At 33.8% G+C, this 20,095-nt stretch overlaps 1 protein-coding gene and 1 long non-coding RNA gene across 3 annotated transcripts in view; one reads left to right on the forward strand and one right to left on the reverse strand.

Annotated features, from left to right (window-relative positions):
* ADGRA1 (adhesion G protein-coupled receptor A1) overlaps positions 1-20,095 on the forward strand; it is a 267,959-nt gene that overhangs the window by 156,621 nt on the left and 91,243 nt on the right. The gene's annotated exons all lie outside the window — the stretch shown is intronic.
* Positions 865-19,022, reverse strand: LOC113961744. Of its 2 annotated transcripts, none has more exons than XR_003532373.1 (3): positions 18,912-19,022; positions 6,272-6,413; positions 865-1,336 (listed from the first exon to the last, which is right to left on the reverse strand). It is a non-coding gene; the product is annotated as an uncharacterized LOC113961744 (long non-coding RNA). The 2 variants fall into 2 exon arrangements; XR_003532372.1 differs by having other exon boundaries at positions 6,272-6,410; positions 18,912-19,015.

A 20,095-nucleotide genomic window follows, 5' to 3' on the forward strand; every position in this document is an offset into this window, starting at 1 on the left:
GATCTGTGCTCCTGAGGCACAGTTCTGTCCCATGAACTGTCTGTGGTCTAAGGATATTGCAATAAGGATATGACAATAACACACCAACAAGGCTGTTGTAACATTTGAACTCAGTCAATGTGAGAATAGCTTATGAAATTTTGGTGCCATTCAGTATGAATCCAGTGCCTGGTTACTATTTGATATCAGATCTGAAACATACTTTGAACCTAATCTCTGTTCCAGCCTGATCCTGCAGAGTATCTCCGGTGTTCAAAGGTAATCACTTGTAACCCTTCTTCTGACTCAGTAAAATTGCTTCAACATAGAATGAACCTTTAAACTTCGTGTATGAAATGTGTAGTTTATAGGGAACTGTAGATTCGGTATTTGTGCTTCGACTTTAAAGGAAGTATTTTATTAGCATAATTTACAGTTTCAGCTTCATTGAGAATGCTTGTCAAATGAAAAGTCTATTCCTCTCTTTATTCTCCTGTCACACAAATTAATTGGAAGTGAAGATTTGAAATTTCAGTAATATATATTTCTTATGTAATCCCTGACTTCTGAAATTTGAATTCCTCATAATAGTCTCCATGCATTCCATTTAACTTTTCAATTCTGTTTATTTCTTCTATGCCCTGAGCCAGACTGACCTTTTGATTTGTCAGGTTGTATTACAGGTGATGTCCAAGTGATAAAATGTTAAAAGTTAAATTGGTACCAGAGATGCTAACCACAAAAACAAATTCTAAAGTGCTTTGACTAAATCCTGTGATTACTTGCTTATACCACATTGAGATATACTACAATTTTAGAAATGTTCTTGTCTCAGATAAGTAGTGGAAAATATACAATCAATGCAAGAAAAGGTTTTGTCTTGCATAAAATAAATTTTAATTGTCAGAACGTAGATATAATGTATACATAATGGTAAATGCATAGGTAAAATTACCAGGAGTGCTGAAAACAACCTCATGCAAAAATTTCCACCAAGTGAGAAGAGGGTAGGGTAAAGCACAGAATTAAAAACCCAAAGAGGAATTCTGAAGGGAAAAATTATTGTTACTAATTGAATTGAGTTGCTTATCCATTTTAAGATACATTTTTCCATGTTCAGGATGCATGTGTACAGAATTTTTTCAATACGTAAAGATCAGCTATGGAAATTTAGAATTCAAATAATGTACAGAATTTGTGGAAAATGTAATACAAATTAATATTCTTCCTGCAACTTTCACAGAAGATGACTCATTTTGATTTTTCTGGTTCAGTCTATCACACTAAATGTTCCCCACTCCAGATCTCCTTTCATTCCATTCTACATTAGAAAATTGCGCAAATGTTTTTCAGTCTCCTGTTGAGAAGATTCACATTGAAATATTCCATAACCACATATATCATATTAAGAAAATACCATCCAACATACTCAACAAAATACTGTTATACTACAGTGTGTCACAGTATATCTTTAGGGTAATTTTGGGGTTTTTTTCTATTGTGTAATAACTAGTAGGTTGATAGGCATCATAAATGTAGCATGAATTATGTTGGCATCATCATTTTCATCATGACTGCCTCTAATTTCCCAGCACACATTGCTTCTTAGAGAGTATTGCAGCACTTTCCTCATCAAATGTGGTGAACTTCCAGTATGTCTGTATCATACAGAATAGTATAAGATTATAATTTTTGTTCTAATTCTGTAATTTTTACAACTGCAGAAAGCGTACATTAAAGAAAACACTACCAAGCAAACAAAAAATTAGTTTCTCAGTTTCATATGTGTGGCATATTACAGCGAGACACTAGACTCAATGCTGAAATACATAATATCAAAGCCTATTTTCAAAATATTTTTGTTTAATCTTGACATATTTGTAAAATATTTTGCAAACACGTCAAGATTAAAAATTCAGGTCAAGACATTTCATGTTACACATCAAAATTTGCCCTGTTCCCTTTCCTTTGGGAAAAATGTTTTGCCCATTTTTCTCTGTTCTCTATTCTTTTCTTTATGTGTCTTAGTAGCCAAAGCATTTTGCTCTTCTTCTCTTGGATAATGATATTAATTTGAAAATTTTCTTTGGGAACATACAGGAAAGTTTGCTTGGGTGTAAATTCAATGAATTGATTTTACAGTAACTAATCTAGGACGGTTTCTCCTTTCTCCATGAGTAAGTTGTGGGTACTGTCACAAAGGTGTATCTTATGTGATGTAGGCATTTTAAAGTTTATTGTATTTTACCTTTTTCATACTTTTACATTTATTCTACTTTAAAAAAAATCTTTTAAATGTAGTCTTAACTTAGTCCTCTGCTCGTTTTTATTCTGATTTAGAATCTATCGAGACATACAGTATCTATTTATTCAATATTCTAAATAATTACATTTATTGTAATTTTTGCATTTAAAATTATATTTTTTTTAGATTCTTCCTTATTCTTAGATGTAATATCTAAGAGGTATCAAAAAGTAGGTGTTCGTATCTCTCTTATTGCAGCCATGGAACCCTTGTTTTAACATAAAATTTAAAATAAGTAAAAACATCTAGCAGTATGATACATAAACTAGTATTTTCTGTGCAGGCATTAATTTGCTTGCAGGTGGATTTAGATTGTATACTGAGCATTACCTATGGAAAAAGCTGAAATGTCTGTCGTTCAGTTAATTAGAGAGTTTAATTTCAAATTCAAAACCAAACAAGACAAACTGCCCCTCTCTTTCCAGAATGCTCATATCACACATTTTTATATTGATACCTCTTACTACTACTCCTTCTCAAACAATGACTTTGTATATTTATGCCTACTGTGACACCTTCAAAATTTGCAGTTTGGTATTCTATGTTCAATATACCTTCTGTTTATTTTTCTCTGCACATGCTTCCATGGTCTTTTTATAATGTGGATGGCTATCCTGCACTTACGGATCTTTCTAAACATTGAGAAAATGAAACAGTGCCAAAATACTATTAATGCATGTATGACAAATGTCAATTATGTGAGGTATACAGAAGGTTTTCTACAATTCTTGTATTTGTTTATCATATGCTTTAACACATAAAAAATAATGTATGTTATGTTTTTTGAAGGTAGGAAAAATTTAGCACTTTTTTCTGTTTCATAGGTGCTTAGAATGAACTTTAAAATGTGTAATTACAAGCTCCTGTCCTTTTGGTTTTTTATCATGTCCTTTGCCACTTCTGTTTTAGCAGATATAAAGCTTATTCTGCAAATAACATCAGTCATATGGAAGTGTTTTCTGAATTTCATTGATGTTTCAGAAACATGTATTATGTTTAAAACTTAAAGTTATTTAGCCATTTAGTCATACTCCGTTAATGCTAGGTATCGTTAGAAGTCCAAACTTGTATGTCTGAAGGAGTGAAAAGAATTCTGAATAGCTTGAAGAGAATAAATATAAGGACAGAAAGACCGTGAGAGTTAGCAACTTGTATTTGATATAAATTCTGTTATTTGGACTCACATTTGCTTTCTTGTGAAACAAGCTTCTGTTCCTGAACACATGAAGCATATTGATTTTACATATGCTGTCAATATATATCTGAGAGATGTGCTGTCACTCTGTAATCCACAATGGTTGGGTGAAAGACTGATTTTCAGCACCATTGCTCTTGTTACAGGAAAGTTCTCTTTGGGATTTCCCAAAGGGCATTATAAGATTAGTTTCCTTCTTATAAACTATCAGACTCCTTCATGTGCATTCTGCTGTTAAATAATAGTTTGTACACTAATTAAGATAAATCACGTAACAAAAATGCATTGACACTGTAACAATTATTAACACAGTACATTAGTTGTGGGAACATATTTTAAGTTAATTTAATGGTACAAAGGTATTAATGAACAAGTACAATACCGAGTACAAGTGCAGGTCCCAGTTCTGCTTTGACTTATGAGGACTTAAACCTCAATTTTCTCACTATATAAAATAAAATACTCATAATTTTCTTACTGCATAAATGATAAATTTTTCACATTTTTATAGAACTCTGTGTAAGTTAAATATTTTTAACTACTCTTTTCTAAACTCTTCTTTCTGATGTTTATTTTATTTTCTCAGAGGATGATTGATGCCATCTAACAGAACATGCATCAACATCCAATAAATAATTACATTTTGTTTCTCAAAATCTTTTCACCACATGGTTGCTTAGATAATTGATTGATACCTATTTTTGCTGCTACAGAAGGCATTTCCAATTTCTAAATTGATAATTTTAGTAACTGTAGAAATATGTTTAGAAGTATTTTCTTTTTTTTTTCCTTTTCAGTGTTGGTTTCTTGGCTTTTGTTGGACCACTGATGACGACAAAGGGTTCACTAAATAGATTGCTTTGATTATTAGGAGATGATATGGCTGGATTTTTTTTCTGAACGTGGGTTCTTCATCTAGAAACTCTAATTGTTTCCTGACTTTCCAGCTGTATGTGATAATCAGAGGAAATAGCCAACAGCAGAGAGATGAGGAGGTTCCTTTGGAGAATTCAAACCCTGTAAACGGCACAAAGGTGTTCACTGAAACATGGTGTCTTTTTCCTTATGCAAGTGACCATGTTGGCTGGAACTGCTCTTAAGGAAAATGCAGCAGCATATGAGGTCACATATCAAAGATTTTTGGGTGTTTTTTGGTTTTGTGGATGTAGAGGAATTAATCTGTGTGATTTTCTGTGTGGTAGTTAGGATGCTGTAATTGTTATATTGTAGGAGTTTTCCAGAGACTATATATATATAGCCAGATAGAGATAGTCATTACTGAATATGTAGTGGAAGTCAGCAATGAAATACAAGTTTTCAGTCCAGGAACTGGGTATGTTACCTCAATGTTAAAGGCACAGGGTAGACCTAGGGGTACAATTATGTGGAATACCTCTTTTAAAGGGACTTATGAAGAGATGACTATACCAGTGAGTTGATTTGTGGAAAGACTAGTGTGGTTCAGAACTGTCTCTGTGACACAGGAAGTGAAATTTCAGTTAAAATATTACTGCCAATATTGCCTTGTTGTTTGCTGTTTATGAAGAAATTATTTAATTGCTGTTTCTGTGGTTTTGGTGGGCTTAGCTGGGAGAAGGAATGCAACCTTGATTTCTTTGTTACTTCCAAAGAAGTAGACACTAGTAGAAATCTCTGACATTTCTTTTTTCAGTTGAAGGATTTAGTGATTTGTCTTTATGCTGGGAACTCTTTCTGCATTATTGATTAATGTATGGTTGGCATAATATATATCTAGGAAAGCTTGTAAATTAGTTGAATTGTAATTAAACATAATACATTCACACCTGAAGAGTGCATATGGGATCATACCATAAGTTTCTGACTGTGAGTTATAAAAATCCCATTTTCAAAATTCTATAGTGCTACATAAGAATTAATTCATTATTATAAATTATTGTACTCCAAAATTGTCAGCAAAGGAACTTACTGGTGTTAATTGAGTTTGCAAATCATCACTGGTTTTAATGCCAGATTAGTTTTTAATGAAGCACTTAAGCTCTGCTTTACAGAGAAAGGACTTTTATGTAGATGTTAATTGTTTGACTTCATACAGAGACAGCCATTCTAAGTGAAGTTAATTTGCTTCACAATCTCTTTTTAGCGACTGAAACTCATAGACAACTTTCCTTTGTTTCTGAGAGAACTTCAGGATGAAACACAGACATTTCCTTAATGAACTTGAGAAAACCAGAAGGGTTTAAATGACTGTTCATCCAGGCCTTGTACCTCTTTCTTCTATTAGTATCAATGAGTGACTAAAAAGTAATTTAGAAAAAACACTAATCAGAAATTGCAATTGTACTTAAAATGGCTAGAAATACTCAGTACTTCAGTAAGAAATTTGAATCTAATGTTGTTTCAAATGCTAGTGAAAAGTGTTGAATTTAGGAATACAAGAAAAGCCACAAGGGTCAGTCCAAAAGTCAGTTTAGACTTGTTTCTTACCTCTGGTAAGGAGTCTAATAGGCTAGAAGCTTTGGGAGACCAATATGTAGAGAAACGGAAGTGTGGTGGTACATTTCTCTTACATGAGCCTTTGTGTGCCTTATGGATTTCATCAGCAACAGATGGTATCCAGGCAATACATGAAGATTGTCAATACATGAAATTGCTTTCTTTTTTGGAAAAAAAAATCTGAACTTTTAAGACTTAATGTTTTAGGTCTTAGAATACCACACTTGGGTTTATTTATTCACTAAATTTTATTATATTTGTTCTTGTATGTAGAAATTGCTCTTTTTCTTAATGTAACAAGAATGGAAACTACAAACCTGAGGAGTGATGATGATTCTTGAAACGTCTGTTAACATCCTCTCTGTATGCATGGAAATACATGTTCATTAAGTATCAAACTGCAGTCCTGGAGGTTTTCTACCATTAATCCTTGTGCTAGAATTTTTTTCATGCATCCTGCTAAGAAGAAAAAAAGAGGAAAAAAAAAGTTGGCCAATTGTTTTAGATCAAAAGAGGCTGGAGACTATGAATTATGGATAAACAAGGTAACACTGAATTGTATTCTTTTCCTAAATTTAGGTTAAAGCCCCTCAGACCAAAACTCTGATGAACCAGAATTGAGAAACACAATGACTAATTTGGTATGTACAGGTCATACAGTAGATGTAACAGCTGTGTAGTGTATGCTTCACTGACCAGCATATGCTGCTACTCTTAAAAGAAAAAGAGTAAGCTTAGGACTTGACACTTAAAGAAAAAGATCACTTTTCTGTGACATTATGTTACAGAAAGCCTCCTGTATTTCATAAGCTCTCTTTGATCAGTACTGTGTAAAGTGTCTTAACAGATTCAAAAGTCTTACTAAATATAGTCTAGCAAAGTTGCATATAATTATCAAAGTCATTGAACTGAAGAGTTATTTACAGCTATGTTGTGTTTCTTCAGCCTTTATTGCTGCACTTCTGATGATAGCAGTCACCTACAGAAATGCCACAGAATATCAAATATACTATTTAAGTGGTACTGATCATTTAAATGTGTACATTCTTAATTTCCACATAAAATAGGATTAAATGTGTATTCCTGTTTTAATAGCTCCTGTTCACCAGAATTATGGTTTTTCAGTCTCTGTGGACTTTCAGTGTACTTGATTGATTTGGCATCTATATTTTAATCCTTCCTTTTCAGAAATTTCATTTCTGATTTAAGTGAAGTCTGTACTAAGTAAACATCCAGCAGGAGTATATGTCAGAATGTATGTAGTGTATTCAAATGCATCTTAGCCTTAGAGTTTGTTTTAATGATGTCAAATAACAAATCAAATCAAATGGCATAGTCAAGCTTCAACATTGTTTTCCTGCACAGTGCAATTTGCTGGAGTTGCTGTAAGGAACTTGCAAAGAGGATCAGACTCACTGGACACCTTTTGGTACAGTGCTTCTCAGTGTTTTGTTTTTTGGGAATTCAGTTAAGTGTGGAACATCACTCTAGACATAGTTGAAAACTGGCAGTGAATGTTAAAATCTACTGATAAGTGACTATCTGCAATAAATACTCAGAAAACCTACAGCTATACCGGGCCTGATTACCATTGTGTAATCCCAGTGAAATCACTTCACTATAATCTGTGTTTATTTTAACTAACAATCTGTGTATTCCTGGAAGTACCCAGTTTGTTAGCACTTACCTAAAAAGAAAAAGGTTTAAAGTGACTAACTAGGACACTACTTTGTATCTTCATTTGAAAAGCGCTAAAAGGTTATCTTTTTCACTTAGCATTAGGCTCAGGGATACTTTAATATAGACCAAACTTAAATCATCAGTGAAAGTAAGATAATTCAGTACACGTTGAGACACTGTAAACGTGAACTGGTAACCGGTTGTTTCTAATTGTCTGCTCATTCTTGATATATAGTAATGTATTTGTTCAGCTTTATGCTAGTACCAGTTGCCTAAGTAGATGTGCCCTGGCAATCTTGCTTCTTCTAAAACACTATTACCACTAGGAAGAATAAGGTATCAAGATGATGCTTGATTTTCTTTCCAATATGTCTTCAGTTTTCAGGAATTTTTATACAGTCAATAAGAGCTACCATGTATTTGCTGATTTCTCAGTATCCTTGAAAGTGGTGCAACAGTAAAATTGGTTTACCTTGTATTTCATTCCAAATAATGGAAGTAATAATTATAAGGATCTGAGAATAAACTTCCTTTAAAATTAAATGGATCTTCTGCAACTGGAAAATGGTAGGAGAATCAAAAAAATTAAATATACCTTCTGTAGGCAAAATGTGCAGATGTGTCATGTGAAGTTGTTATATAACCTGAAAAGTCAGGGAGGAGATGTTTATTCAGCTCAGTGAACAAGTGCTGGAGTGAGATTCAAAACTTTAGGACACTAAATTAAACATCATGAGTGCAAGAAAGGAAGAAGCTACAGATTTCACATACAGCTATGGTGATGTCTTCATGTAACTGTGAAGAAGAAAAAAGTGTAGGAAAACTCTTCTAGGACTAGAACTCCATATCTTGTGTCATTAGCTTTGCTAGTATGTTCTTTTGTGCTGGTGTGAAAGCATGCCATGCTGATTTGCAAAGAAGAAATAGTGGTACCAACTCCATTTTACTTAATAGTTCAAAGGATTTGAAAGAGCACAAGCTTATCTCCTCTGTGGATTTCAATATGTATATAGATTTCATATGTATATAGATTTCAATATGTATATATTGAAACAATGCATCAAATTTGAAATAATGCCTAAAAACGTGTTAAAAAGTAGTAAGTTCTGAGCTGCTGAAGATGCTGTTTTAGAACTAATAGTTTCTAGTGGCACTCCATGCATCATTTCTTCAGTTCTTTTTGTAAAAAGTTTAAGGGTTTTGTCTTCATGGAGACACTGAGGAAAATTAATCTGAATGAATTTCGAAAGTGTTTAAGTGAAACTCTAAGTAGGTACCTTATCCAGCATCAAAGTAGTTTTGACTCAGTTCAGCTGAATTGAATTAATTTCTAAATGAATTCAGCTAAATTGAATTAAGGCCAATTAGTTATGAAGGAAGATATCAACAGAAATGTTTAAGTACAGTTTATTAGTTTACTTTAAATTAAGACTTTTAATAACTTTTCTTGATCATCACTTGCATATATTCTTAACACATGTGCACTCTCCAGATTTTCCCAAAGATTTTCCTGTGGGGTGTCAGAGGCTCATTCTATACTTTTGCCATGTAGAAAAACTTTGTCTTTCTTGCTTAATCAGTCTTGAAAACATATTTTTCCTCTCCCTATTTTTCCATTTCACCTTTTTATTGCATTCTGGTCAAGTGTTTTTTCTGTTAAGCCATGCAGGAGGACTGACTGACCTCTCATTATCCCAATAAGAAACAAGATAGGTAATTTTTGCTATTGAACTACATACTGAAAAGTGTTGTATGCTTTTTATCTCATGGCATCCCTATAACCCTAAAAGCTACATAACACCTGAAATGGACATTTGCACATTATGACCCTTAAGCAACAAGAAAAATGCTTAGAGCTGATTCAGTTAGACTGTTTGTTGGAATAAATCCTGCTACTTCCTGCCTAATCACAGAAAGTTTTGCTGGCTATGTGACTGTGTTTTGTAAAGGCCCATATATCTCATATTGTTTGAAAGAAATGTCTCCATTTTCAGGTTCATTATATCTAACTCTATTCAGACAAACTTGTTGAAATTTTTTGTATTCCAGAATGCTGTGAGACTTGTAGAATAGGAAGAGAGTTAAAGTAGTGAATCCCTCAGAGCTGTACCTGTAATCCAGTCCATGACTAAGTACAGGAACATTACAGTAGAAAATCCTGCTTCAGTGGTTATTGCCATAGGATGGACAGGCCATTTTTTTCTGATTGACTTCCCAGAGCATTAGATACACAGGAATCCATAATAAGAGAAGAATCCTTTATGAATGACCTAAAATTTGTTTCAAGATCAGCTACTCTATGAAATTCACGTGCTCTGACATTGTCACAATGCCATCCTCTTGCTTTATTAAACACTACTTCTTACAATGTTTTGAAGAATTAGTCTTTAAAAAAAAAGTTAATCTGTGTCTGGGGTTTTTTTTTATCCTTGCATAAGAATTCCTTAGAACTTAAGTCAGACCTCTTAAAGACTTGACCATGAGGAATTGCTTATTCATTGAGCAAATCTTGAAGAATTAGTACAAATTAAGATCATCTGATCTGTTTTCACCTACTTATCTTTCAATAATTTTTCGATTTCTTCAGTGACGTTTTTATTTCTCTTTCCTTTGCTGTGAAGTTCTCTATGTCCCTTTTTTTAGGATTTATTTTTCCATTGATTCTGTGTTCTCTAGAGAAGGCAATACGTTAGAAACTAATCAGGTAATTTTTTTCTTTTTCCAATAATGTGCTAATGCACTGCTTATCACTTCAGCTGATATTTAGCTCTTTGGGGCTATTTTTTCCTTTTTCTTCTCTTGGCAAAAAAAAGTGTCAGCCACGTCCTGCCCTGTGGGGCTGCTTGTGATGCTTCTGCTTAGGCTCTGCAGATAAGGTGATTGCCATTCTGTAACAAACTGAAAAACTCACTATAGAGAGGTGGTCCAAGAAAAGGCTGAATACACAGTTACACTTTTGCAGTGCAGAAATTATCAAGAAATCAGTGGTTTATTATCAAATAAAGGCTCCCTTATGTGGAGAAGGATTTGAATGGTCTATGTTATAGGAGCTTTTCCTGGTATTTTTAGTAATACAAACTGAAAGTTTGGTAAAAGGTTTGTTATTTTCAGCAACCATAAAAGTTATAGTTATGATTGCCTGAAGTTAAAATTATTTTGAATGTGACATTTTTCAATTAAAATCTAAAAAAAACCCAGTGGGAATTTCAGACATGATAAATAATAAAACTTTTACTGAATTGTTTCAGTAAATTTTAATTTTTTTAATAGTTTTCCCCTGATGCTCTTAGCAAAATATAAATACACATATAATACTATACAAATTAGTAGGCAGACTGCATATCATGGTTGGTTTTGGGAAATTTAAAAAGAGATCTGCTGGAGAAAAATAAGGCAGTTTGGCTTTTTTCTTGTATTGGATGTTTACTTAGCCCACAATCAAAATAAAAAATATGTCATTACTAGAAAAACATTTAGGAACATGAACTCAACTGAGTAAAGGCTCTTACTCAGGGATGGGAGCAACACCAACAAGGTAATACACAGTTGCCTCTGTGTAAATCTCTGCAGAGGACTCCTGGTGTCACCTCACCAATTCCCTGAGCTCCCCAACTAAAGCAGCTGAGAACAGGCAGGTCGCTCCAAAAAGCAAAGTAGGGCACCTGTCATAACTCCAAATGTCACACCTAACCTCGCATTTACTGAAGCTCAAAGTTTTGGTACTTAGACACAGTGGTTTCCTATAATCATTGCTCTTTACAACTACTCTCCAATACAGTGTAACTCAAAAAAACTTATATCTATCAGTTATCACCATTAACTGAATATTCTCTGTGAATCTTCATCCTGATGTAACTAAAATTTTAAACCTTTATGAACATTGATGGTGATGCTTTTATTCCTCACTTTAGATAAGATTTCTTACAAGTATTCCACATTACACTTGTCACAGCAATGCTAATGGCGACTTATGCACCTACATGATGAAGCTATAAGCAAACAAGTTTGGCCAAACATTTCAATGTTTTTCTTTGACTTTGAAGAAGCCAGCAAAGGTTTCTCAGGTGACAGAATATGTTGCACTGTCTCTGATCTCAGTTTACAAAGAATAGGAATTAGGGAAGCATCATACTTAGTATTAATACTATTCTTCTTTTTTTTTTTTCTTAAATACAATGAAAAACTAATTCACATGGTTAGGGATAAATTCATGTCAGGAGTTCCATTACACAGGTAACCCGCTCTAAGACTTTGATAAAGGTCAGTATAACATTGAAAATGTTGCTAAAATGTTGAAGGTTTACAGGGTCAGGTATTACAAAAAATGACCTGTAACTTTGAAAAATAATCAAATTAGCTCTGAACACAGCAATATCTTTATTATCATTCTGCTCAGAAATGTATGCATGCTTTCAAAATTGTACAGGCACTGCAATAATGCATGTAAAATAGAGAAAGGTGGTTTTGTCAAGTGAATTGAAAATAGATTGATGCAGAGATAAAAATTGCTAGAACACATCTTGTCTCAAAGAGGATGGGTCCATTTTTACCCCTGATAAATCTATGGTAAGCTTGGAGTAATGGAGATGCAACTTAGTTTTTTTGACAAGTAACACACATCATTGTGAAAAAGGGAGGAGGTTTTTATTAGCTGTCTAAGTTATCAGATAATGGTCTGTCAAAAAAGCTAACCATTGTTTAACAAGGTTTTTTAAAATACAGTTTCAGGTTAAAAGCTGGCTTCTAATGAAAAGCAAGAATTCTCACGATTTTTAGGGAAATGGGATGCCATTCTGACTTACTAAGTGTTTGAAAAACATGTACAATCTTCTAACAAAATAGTTACGAGTGTAACCTACTGATACTGCTCCAGAAATTTTATGTAAAGATTGACTTGTGGCCTCAGTGTTATGAGAAGTCATAATTCATAATATGCGTGTGTAGCATAATGGGAAAAAGTGGTTGTGGCTGTATACCGGTAATACACCTTCTCAGGATTTCATGGGAAGGACTTCAAGAGATAGAAAGTATTATTTCCAGGTATTCTGGGAGAATTTGAGAAATAGAAGCCATATGCAAAGTATATTTCCTTAATAAAGAAAATAAAAAATTAAATACAATTTATAACATTAAATTATGTGCAATTGTCAGAGATCAAAATTCTAATGATCAATAAAAAATATCCTAAATTTTACCCTTTACATATTTCCTCAGTTCCCTTTTGGGGAGCTTTAGTCTTTTACTTTTTTCCTTGATCTTAGAACCATTCAGCTGGAAAAGCAATGTGGAGGTAAGACTTTTAGACTTCACAGGTGTAGTAAATTCTTCAGTTTGCATTGAAATCTTTGGTGCAAACTTGGAAAAGCAGTCAAAATATTACACCTGTGTTATGTACAGCGTTAACCGAGCAGCCTTCAATTCATCTATTTAGCATTCACCTGTTTGCTTTTGCATCATTGATGTTTTTGTTGTGAAAGCACTAATTATTTTCCTTCAACTTAAAGAAATTCAATGAATGATCATTAGACAGACTCCTTGGAGACCATCTCTATAACAGCTAGATAGATAATTAGAAAACAACTAGATTGGATAATTGGAAAAAAGTGATACATAGTACACATTGAGCCAGAAGTTCTTTATATTGTAGATTTGCCATATAATCTTTTTATTCAGCAAAGTTTTTCTGTTATTTAAACGTGTGAAATACGAACTCTGTCAAAATAGCTCAGCAATTGCTCCATTAATTTCTATAAATACCTAAATTAAAATAACTACCACCACTGATGTAAGTTAAGAGAAGCTGGATAAAACCTTACTCATTATATTTCAGTTTTTAATAACAACATGTTTCAGTCCTGAATATACAAATTAATCAAACTAAATGTGCTATTGTAATAAAATAGAACATAGCAATAAAATAGAAAATGAAAGATGTGCACATTCACAGTGCAGTCACTGTGCATAGTTTAGTAGAAAATAATCATTAAGGCTCTCCAGTCACCAATAAGAACTGAACAACAAAACACAAGGATTCACATATTATACAGCTATTGAAAAACACCTGGTCAGTCATTCCTCTGGTCCTGTCTCCCACAGTCATATTTAAACAATAGAATAGTGCTTTTTTATTATTAGTTTGCAATTTAATAGTCCTTCTGTAGGGTCTCTGATCTCTGATTATTCGCAACATTTCAATCTAGTTATGGTAAACTATATTAATCAACACTTGCATATTTTTCCACTTTCACAAAGGTTAGCTCATATTAGGCTTATAACTTCCATTTGTTAGATAGTCATGAAAATCAGCCAAAGAGAAACATTAAAACTTTTATTTTCCTGATTACTGGCAATGTGGTAATATGTGGGGGAAAATTAGTCTCATTACCAGCATTATAAACCACAAGTCCTTTTTTTGAAAGGACTGATTAAGGGAGGTGTGCCCACCTTTGCATTGTTGATGTTAGCATGAAGAGCAAGCAGTTAACTCAATGTAGGGGCTTTCTGCTTTTCTTACTTCTACAGGTTGTAGAAAATAGAGGTCTGCTGTGTCATTATTCTTGTTAGAAGTATTCAGAGCTTTTCTTCTTTTTCTGAAATGTTCACTAGGCCAAATTTAGATGAGAAGGCTGAAATAAATAATTATTTACTTGGTGTGACTGAGGTATTCCGTGTTGACCTAATGAGAATCAAAGAGATTTAGTATGACTAAGGCCAAGTGATGGATAAAATCATATTATAAAGTAAAATATAACCTCTCTTAAAGCCTCAATATCACTAGCTCTTATGAGGGAAATAAACCAGCTCTTTAGATACCTACAGTTATATAAGAAGTGAGATATGTATCACTGCTGTTTGTCTCTAGAAATATCTACCTTTCCATATGAAGAATCAGTGGACTGAGGTATGAGCAGGTCTGTTACTGTGAAATCATAGACACCTGTACATGGCTTAGGGCTGCATGATGTCATATGGCTGTTTTCAAGCCTACTTATAGAAAATTAGTTTACAATAACAGAAAATAGGAGTTGAAACTTTAAAATATGCTTGCAGTAGTTAGCCAATAAATGATGCATCAGAAGTGTTAGTTTTGAAAAGGTGAGTAGTTGATATGCAAATAAAATTGAAGTCTGTTCGGAGTAAAAAGCATTAGTATTTATCTTAAGTTTTATATAAATAATTTTACTGTCATAGCGGGCATAGGTTTGATGTGAAATACTTACATAATACAAATAAAAGTATGCCCTACCTACTTTCACATGGTGTGCAGGTAGCAACTTACAGAGCAGGAAGTTTTGCTGCTGCTCTTTCTTCCCCGTATATAGGTTAGTTCTGTGGCTTTTCAAAGGCTTGAAATAAACTTAATGCTTCAGCATTTGCCGTAAGGTACAAAAATTTTTTAAGATACTGGGGTAAGAGAAGAAGGAACCTACAATTACTTATCTGACTGAATATATTAAAATTCCAACTTCAGTCTTAAAACTCATTGAGGGAAGAAAAAATTAGACCCTTTTATCAAAACCTACTTCATGAGAAGATCTGCAAGCACCATGAGTGATTTATAAATTTTGGGGACCATTTTTTCTACATACTTCAGGTTTTTTTTCTCAGCATCTTAGGGCAGCATATAATTACTTGTCAGGCAGGGGCAGGGAGAAGAAAAATCAATGTCATTTAGTTTCCTTCTAAGAGAGAAAGACTTGTAGATACTACTAGAGACAATGAGGGATGTAAGGCATGAAAACTGAATAAAATGTTTGTCTACTCGTAGTCTTATGAAACAGGGGAAAGCAGTGAAAAAAATATCATTTGTGGAATAATTTAAACTTCTGTTATAGGATATATATATATGTATCTAGGAGTGTTTGTGAGAAGGAGGTACTTGGTGAAAAGTCTATTATTACAAATTTAAGTCTTGATGTCTGTTCTTAGGAAATAACTCATTTCAGTGGTCTGAATTTGGGCATAGAGATACCCAGTATGAACCTTTTGGAATGTAAGTGTTGAAAAATCTCTTGGAAAAACAGTCTTCATGAACACTCTGGTTTTTGGCTTTTCTCTAGAAAAAATATCTTCTCAAGTTTTTTGTCAGAAATCAGACCCTTCAAAACACTTCAGAATATCTTTAGTTTCTGGCTGTTGACTGTTGTTTCCCAATTTATCTGTCTATAGTGAATTCCCTGAAGGCTGAGACCATCTGGTCCTTCAGTTTATTTAACTGTTTCTCAGTTTTTGTGAGCTTTGAATTAAAACTGTCAGGCTCAAGGTTTATAACCATAATGATTTCTCAGACATCATTAATTTTAATGTTTCCAGGATCTGTTCCATTTTTTGCTTTTACACTTATCTCTCACAGGAGTAAGAGCTTCCTTTCTTGTAGAATGTGCTTTAAAAGTGGATTAAAATTAGATGATGTAAGTAGGGGGAATCACAGACTTGCAATCCAAATCTTTATTGGAGTTATTTCAAGTTTTCATATATGAAATAGGTGTTTATGCATTTGCTTGCTTTCATATAACCTTCCATTATATATAGAAATAGTTCTATTTTGCCAGTGGGCAAATCTCCTCTAATGTGGGTGGTAATTATATATAGTGACTGAACATGTAATAGTGCATTAATTATTAACACATTCTATAAGTGTTAACCAGATAGTCTCAAAATACCTCTGTGAGGCTAATAAGTATTATTTATCCTTGGGGTTTTTTAATTGACAAGATGTACAGACACTGATTTATAAATGCCGATGTTATCTTTCACCTTTCTTCTACAGGAATTGAATATTTAGTATACATTCAATTAAATGTACATATCTCTTGCTCTGCTGAGAGAAATAGTTAACATTTACTATCCTAGTGAAAGAGTGAAATCTTATATATGTTTTTATGGATCTTTTATGATACATGTCAGTCTTCTTATTGATTTTTGAAAAATATCTTAATAGTTCACTTAAAATAATACTTTGGGTATCATGATCACTGCATAAAACCAGAAGCTTAATATTTATATAGACATGAAAGATGAAAAAATATATATATTGACTCTTGACTTTGTTGTGGTTATTTTGAATGCCCAGAGCAAGAATTTATGTAGTATAGTAGATAAATCACAGAAATGTCTAGGAATTGCTGGTGTGCTTTCATTCTTGTTTTAAATTACAGGAACCTTAAATATTATCCTCTTAAAAAGAGGTATTGTAGCACAAGATGAAGTAATTTAAAAAAAAGCTACCACATAATATAAATCTTGAGTCACATCACGTACTCTTCAAGTCCGTATTTTCCCATTGCTACCATCACAGTTCCTTTGATTTCCATTGCTGTGACCTGTATTACATGTTTATTTACAGAATGAACAAGATTCCAAGTGAACGAGGGTTTACCAAACTTTAATAAGGGATCCTTCTGTAAGGATCTTTACACTTTTTACATGATGGACTTGCAGTTCTTCTTTGTGGTGTCTCTCCCATCTTTTAAGAATGGTGTAATGCTTTTGTTAAAACTCAGAAGCTCATCCATGGTAGGACAAGAATATTTTATTTTTTCAAATGGTTACCTGCTGAAATATCAATTCAATGGAATTTTACACTTCAGTATTAATGAGTTTAGAAGTCTTTTGCCTGGAGGAGGGCAGCAGACTCACAACTGTAAATACGTTATTTTGTATATAAAGGAGGAGAGGGTTTTTTTACTTGTTTTAGGACAATTTTTTTCTTTCACTCAGAAGTTGAGATACTGTTATAATTTTAGCAGCCCGTATTATGTACCAGTTATTATGTACCATTTGTGCTATCATATTAACTGGTCTCACTGTTTAGGAAATCAAGGATGCACTCTAATTCTTTACTTAAGATAAAGTTGCCCTGCTCATTCACAGAACAGAGAGAACTGATAAAGTAGAGCCACGAAACACACATCATCTTGACTAATCCAAGACAATTCATCTTTTATTACAGAGGTGTAGTTGGTCGTTCAGAATCATGCTCCATTGCTAGATACCATCACAGAGATTAGTTTTGTGAGTTGGTGTCACTGGGATAATCATGACCCATGTATGGCTGTTAATGGAAATTCCATCTGTAAAGACTAAAACTTCCATCTCTGTGTTTACACTGAAAATTAAATTGAGGTTTATTCTGGGTTTGTTTCCTAATTCAAACTGTTTCCGTTTCAATTTCAAAAAGCTTTAACCGTAACGTACAATAAAGTGTAGTCCAACTTTAAAACTCTAGGCAGGTGTATAAGTCAGAGATTAGTGTTGTGGTCCAGCTCACCTCTATTATGTATTTCAAGCAGAACTGAGACTGCATGTAATTACCTCAGTAAGTTGGCTTAGCTCATTCCTGTGCTTTGAAACAAAGAATAAGTACAGGAATTTTCCTAATCCTCCCCTGAAAGGAAGAAAAAGTGTTCTTGGCTTTTCCAAATTGCAGAGTCTATATCCTTTCAGATGGTGTAACCAAAAACCAGGAGGATGGAGGAGGACTGCACAACAATGTGTATGGGAGAAGTTATGACCAGCCACCCTCCAATGGGGTAATTGTTCAGGTGTCCCTTTAGTTAGGAATTTTCCTTGCTTTTCTAATTTGGATGTTTACCCTTGGACAAAACCTATGTCTCAGGTTTACTAGTATTCTTCTGCCACTTCACACATTGTCAAATGATTGATTGTTCAGGTACTAAAATAAAAATCTCAGTAGGGTTTTAAATTAAGGATTAGAACATAGCTGTAAATTAAGAGGAATGTGATTATCTACAGCTATGCAAAGACACTGAAAATTAACACTGATTGCTAAGAATGACTGGATAGATACTTCTCTGTTTGCAGTTATTAACCAGATGCTGCTTGGAGGATATTTCTCTGGTTTTCTATTTGCAGGTGATAAATTATGTCTAGAATGTAAAATCAGCTTTACCTTTTTCAATATTAGGATATATTTAGGTCAATGCCACTGAAGGATATTTTACCAGAAGAGGAGCAAATTCACCTATGTCTATCAGAAAAAGGCACCCAAATGCAAATCTACAAATCTTAGACTGCTGGACTGTTTATATAACAAAATGCATTATAGCAAAGAAGATTGACAGAGTTAACTTGATTCTTCTATGTTGAGCCTTATTAAACACTCTATCTCAATATTACAGACTTAATTAGCTGGAATCATAGTGACATCACCTTCAATGGGGGGAAATAATTGATGTGAGCTGAAGCAAGTCTAATAGGCTTGACCTTCAGTCAGATATTGGAATGGTTAAGAGCTTAAATGCATACTATATTTACCTGAAGGTTCAGGCCGATCAAGTCTTCAGAAAAAAGAGCTGCAAAAGTCAATGCTGGTAAAGTCAAATGCAGGCATACACACACTAGAAAGGTAGCTAGAAGTTGAACTTCTTCGTGGACTTTGAACACCTGTGTAAAAATCCTACTGACTGGACCACGCGTTCCTATCTCTAGGAAAGGAAATTGTAATCAAAGCAGTAACAGGTTGTCAGTAAAAACAAAAGCAAAAAAGTGAAAGAGAGAGATTCATGTTTAATGTCATAGTCTAAATATACCAGCATTAATTATCTTCACAAAATTAAATCTATCTGCTAGTTCCTTTGCAATTTTTGCCTTTGGTTTTTATATCCACATTTCTCTGCGGAATTACTTAACCGATACCATGTTTATATCTACATCATTCCACAAATGCAATCCAGAGAACTGTAAGGATGCCTGTCAACTACAAACATGCCTGAGTGTCCCTGCCATGGTCTGGACATTTTTTTCTTCACTGGACAGTGCAGACAGTGAAAACAGAAGAACTCCTTCGCCACAGAATATCCTCCTCCTGTTGCCCTGAATGTCTTGAGAACCACAACCTGTGCCTGTGCTGTGGGGGGAGATAAGTCTTCTAAGTGTCCTGTTCTCATTTCTTCATTCAGGTTATAGCCCAAGAATTTCTAAGGCGTCTGTAAAGATACAGTGTTTAGACTGCATAAATATCATCCTTTACTAAGTGATGCTGAACCTGGGACACATCAGTAAAGAATTAAGTACATACAGACTAAAGAGTAATCAATTTGTTTGCAGTCTTTGGCAGTGGCTAAAAGCAATGGCTTGGAAGGGGTGTCTGAACAGGGCTAGCCTGGAGAGGAAGTGTTCCAGAACATTCCTCCAGCCTCCACCAGTTTGCAGCTCTGGGTTTTCTTGCGCAGTCTTGACTACAGAAATACCTTATAACGAGTTGTTAATTAGGGGCTTTCTTCTTAGAGAAAAAGGCAGAATTGTGACTTACAATAAACAAAATTTTTAAACCTAAGGTGAAGCATGAATTTGATCTGTGACTGTCAGGAATACCATTGTACTTTTTTGTACTAATAACAACTCAACTAGAAAATACAGTGGAAGACTGGACTTCTATGGAAGTCAGATGATAAATGAGTTTTAGTGTATGACAACTGAGAATTTTTCTCTGAATAGAA

This window comes from Neopelma chrysocephalum, unplaced genomic scaffold (genome assembly GCF_003984885.1).
Source record: "Neopelma chrysocephalum unplaced genomic scaffold, ASM398488v2 Primary Assembly neopelma1_97390, whole genome shotgun sequence".
NCBI classification, from domain to species: Eukaryota; Metazoa; Chordata; class Aves; order Passeriformes; family Pipridae; genus Neopelma; species Neopelma chrysocephalum.